Here is a 4904-nt window from a genome sequence, read left to right on the forward strand (position 1 = left end):
GTGTGTTTGTCTGAGTGTGTGTGTGTGTGGGTAGGAGGACTGTGTGTTTATGCTCAGAGAAAAATGCAATTTTGTCATTTTCTTCTCCAGCCTCCCTCCTGTCGGCCAACTTTGTGCGCTGTGTGACCTGTGATAAGCCCCCCCCCCCCTTCCAAACTGAAAAAGTGGTGTGTTAGCAGTTATGACTGTGATGACTATTTGTTTACCCTTATCTAAACTGAGCGATAAATCACAGACGAGAAGTAACATCTGGCGTTGTGGGAGACGAAGAGAGGGAGGAGGAGTGTGTGTGTTTTTTAACAGAGGGGTCACTCTCGGCTGCCCGGCGGAGAGGGTGAGAGTTTACTGCTCAAGGACAGACGGGGGAATTAAGTTTCACACAGGCATGAAGGAAGCTTTACTCTCTTAACAAACGACATCCGAGGAGAAAGGCACACTAAAAGCACTCGGGGTGATTCCGCTTCAGCTGTGAGGTTAGCCTGAAGGCATTTTTTTTTTCATCTCGGTTCATGACTCTGGAGTTTTGCCCCCTTGTGTCTCTTTAAGTGTTTTCTGCTCTCTTCTTGCAGGGCAACTGTTGCAAACCTTGGTGCAATAACACCCTGCTGCCTCCTCATCTTGTCCACCGAGATCACCTCACTTGCAGTTGCCAGTAAGAGCCAACAGATGTCACCCTTTCCAGTTGATTTCCTTTTAAATATCAGTTAAAAAAAAACCAAGTGCTGCCTCAGACACTCAAACTCCGAATTAGAAATGCAGAAGGCACACTGGTCTGAGGATTTACTTTGATATACATCATGTATGTTAATGTAATTCTTTATTGATCCCCCCAGGGAGAAAGGCTCTTCTTCTTTTTTTTTTTTTTTTTTTTTTTTTTTTGCATCTTCCCTCTGGGGGAGGTCAGAGTGCAGGGTCAGATCCAGCAACCCCCCCCCCCCCTCACACCCCGAGCTGGTAGGGACCTGGTGTCTTGTTTAATGACACTTCGACAGGGTGAATGCATCCTGACATGTGGGATTAAAGCCTGGTCATGTGGTTAGAAAAAAAAATAAAAAAAAGCCTACGGAATATGCAACCTTGCAATCACAGTTGTGTGAGGAAAAGAAAAAATTCACATAAGCAGTCATTTAATCCTGTTTAGCCGTCAACCTGTGCGGAATGGCTGCTCTCCTTATCTTATTTATCCAGTGATGACAGATTAGTGGGCGTTAAATGCACTTCACATACAGTAGACATCGGCCCGGATTGGTGCAGCCAGTTTTAGAGGGGAGGGAGGGGGGCAGAGTATCATCTGTTTTTGTTTTTTTTAATGTTGTTAAAAAAAGATGAATGAAAGTCTCGTCACTGAGCCGGCTGCAAACTGGAACAAAAATAATTCTCTGCAACGTGTCTCCTAGTGAACACTGTAATCATTCAGTGACACAAAAACAGATAGGTTGTGCATATGCGTCGGAAACTATACTGCTTAAAAAATGAATACAGTGAGCTTAATTGTCACTTTAATGGAGAAATATATGAAAGTGTATGCACACATTTCAAACATTTGCATGGCAGCTGTTGGTTTTGCACGCTATTAGAAAGAGTTGTGTGCTTGTGCTCTTCATGAAAAAAAAGCAAAAAAAAAAAAAGCTCACATACACAGAAACACACAAGCAGAGTAAGTAGCTGAGTGTGCAGAGTGAGTCTGTTCCTTCCAGGCAAGTGCTTGTCGGAGAATCTTAAGAGGCGTGCAGGAAGGCACAAGGTGGAGACCTCTTCAGATCTGGCTGCTATTAACAGTCTTGTGATCTGCTCATGTTTACCTACTCGCACAACACTGCTCGACTCGGGGCTGTGTGGAGCGCAGGACACGGGGGCCCGGCCCCTCTTTGAAGTGAAGTTGATCCTTCAGACTATGCTCTTGGTAATTGCACCTTTTCTGTCTCTCTCTCTCACTCTCTTTCACTCTCTCACTCTCTCTCTCTCTCTCTCCTTCTCTCTCTCTTCTCTGACCCCCTCTTTCTGGGCCCCCACCCCCTTGTCTTTTGCACTCATACAAGATGTGAAAATGCAGATGGGGAGCTTTTAATGTGATTGCATGTCTCAACTCTGATCACAACCTATACATATATACACACACACACACACACACACACACATACACATACATACATAAACATATATACACATATGTATGTATATGTAAATACAGAATTTCTAAACTCTTAAATTTTAGCACTTCTATTGAGGGAAAAAAGACGATTGCAGTTATGTGGAGTTGGTTGTTGTTTATATTTCACATCACTTCTCTCTCTCTCTCTCTCTCTCTCTCTCTCTCTCTCTTTTTCTCTCTCTTTCTCTCTCTCTCTCTGTCTGTCTCTCTCTCTCTCTCTCTTTTTCTCTCTCTCTTTCTCTCTCTCTCTCTGTCTCTCTCTCTCTCTGTCCCTCTCTCTCTCTGTCTTTCTCTGTCTCTCTTTTTTCCTGTTGCAGAGCTTAAACCTGACATCTTCCCTCTATAATTTATCCCACCTGATTTAGATGATCATATTGAAAAACGTCAACAAAGCGATGTGAACAGGCAAAGCATCCAACGTGTTAACCGCCAGATAACAAAAAAAAAAACACCATTTGTTTGTGCACTTACTGTCTGTCGATAAAGTCGCCATAATAACACTTGATTTGAATTCATCTCCTCTTTTTTTTTTTCTGTTGTTTGTCCCTATCCATCCTCTGTCACTGTCTTGTGCTGTGTTCAGCGGCGTGTGGTGTTGGAACACCTGTGTGTTGTTGTAATTACTTTGATTATACCTACTTTGTGGTTTTACAGCAGTCTAGGAGAGAGAGGGTGCAATTTAACCTGCAGTGAATTTCAATTCTACATGAAAACAAGAGGAAAAATTGCTTTCTGGAATACTTGATGAGTGGAGAGATGTTCATATGGTTGCACGCTGTGATCTCCTGCCTTTGTGTGTGTGTGTGTGTGTGTGTGTGTGTGTCTGTGTGTGTGTGTGTGTGTGTGTGTGTGTGTGTGTGAATATAATAAGCATCAGTGATGCACATTGCACTGTGAAGTTCAAGGGTTGTACAATCCCTTTTTTTCTTTTTCTTGCTTTTGATCAGTTTCCCGTGATGGGTATTGGTCTGCATCCAGACATATGACAGTCCAGAGGGGGCCTCATCGGTGACGCACGCTCTCCCAAAAGATGCCAGGTGCCTGATTCGGAACAAATGCTCACAAACAGAAACAAAAAACACACCAGAGGGACCCTGCCTGTGTGTGTATTCCTCTCTCGGAAGGGGAAGGATGGCAGGTATTGAACTGCGTTGGGGTAGAACGAGCAGCCATGGGCATCTCCCGGTTCATGACGCTAGTCAGAAAACTGACAAACCAAAGCTGCTTTTTATTCTGCAGCTACAATGTAAATGGAGCTCCCTGCTGTCCCTCATCACCTCAGACCTTCTAACTCTACAGATTCTTCTTTTGTCCTGTCTTCCTCTACCTGCCTGTCTGTCTCTCTCCCCTATGCTCCCTCTTGTCTAGTTAGAGGGCAGATATACCTTTTCTTCGCAGACAGCAGAAACCTATACTTTATCACTGCCACATATGGGGAAAGGTATTTTCTCCCATAGGGAAAAACTGGCATGCAATTATAATGTTGTTGCTGCCCCAAACATCCTTCAGAAAATATATAGCATCCTGTTTTTGACTTACATGAGTTTATGATGTCTGACATGGCACCACAGAGTTGCTTGTGTACCAAGGGTGTTCCCATTTACGTCCCCTTTGGGTGATTTAGTCGACTGTTTGGAAAAATACTGCTCTATAAATCGACCTTCAGTTTTTTTTTTCTTTTTTTTTTTCTTTCAGCAGCTGTGAAAAGGAAAAGGATAGAAAACAGAATCACAGCTTATTTTTTTTTTCCAGGATGAGATGAGAATTTCAAAATGTTTCACTCTACAAACAACGAGGTTGTCGTGTTTGTGTTTTTCCCCCTCGCAAACGCTCGCGCAACGATAACGCAAACACACCTGCGATTAGTTGCGGTGGATTGTAGACAAACAAATTGTACGAGTAAATGCACTGAATTGCTCGTGACAGCACTTTTGGAGGATTCTGGAAGCAGTTGCCGAAACCTCAAAAACAGTGCAGCAGCGTGCCCATCTTCATGCCGGCTCTCTAGCAACGCAGTGCTAAAGTGGGACAGATGTTGAGGGTTAGAGAGGCCTCAGTGGGATATTGAGAATGATGGTTTGGCAGGGAGTGCAAAGACAGTAAAAAAGAAAAAAAGAGAGAGAAAAAAAAAGAAGGAGACGGAGGGTACAGGGTCCACCTGACCTGATCCTGCCCAGGTCCCACTCATCCAAAATGAAAGATGGGAAGCTTCTGTCGTGCTTGATGCTCACATTTACATTCAGAACAATGATTCCCCACGTGAAAAGGAAGGGGAGACAAGTCTTGGAAATGCTGGTGAAACCAAGCAGGAGGGTGGGTGGGTTTCAAACATTTAGGAGGCTCCCTTGCATCGAATAATATCCCCCGATGTCGAGGGGAGAAGAGATCTTCAAAGTGAGAAGACATAAAAGTGCATTCTGAAGCATGTCCAGTTATCAATTACTGATTCACTGAGGGATCTGATCGATAACTGTCCTTCTGAATTTTCAGGACAAGCCTTTGAAGTGAGCGCTGAAGTTACAGTAGGTGTATAATACTGTATGTTTTGATGCTTCACTGACTTTATAAACCAAGTATCAAACTTCAGGGTGTTTTGATATTCCCCAGCAGTCTTCCAAAATGTGTCTCACAAATGCAAAATCAGATCTCCCTGTAGGAGCTGGAGGTTGAAATTTCAATAAATTCATCGTAATAAAATGGATTCTCTGGCTTGAACTGATGTTCTGTATAACTTTTCTCGCTGTGCATAAAA

This window comes from Symphodus melops (assembly GCF_947650265.1).
Source record: "Symphodus melops genome assembly, chromosome: 19".
Lineage (NCBI taxonomy): Eukaryota > Metazoa > Chordata > Actinopteri > Labriformes > Labridae > Symphodus > Symphodus melops.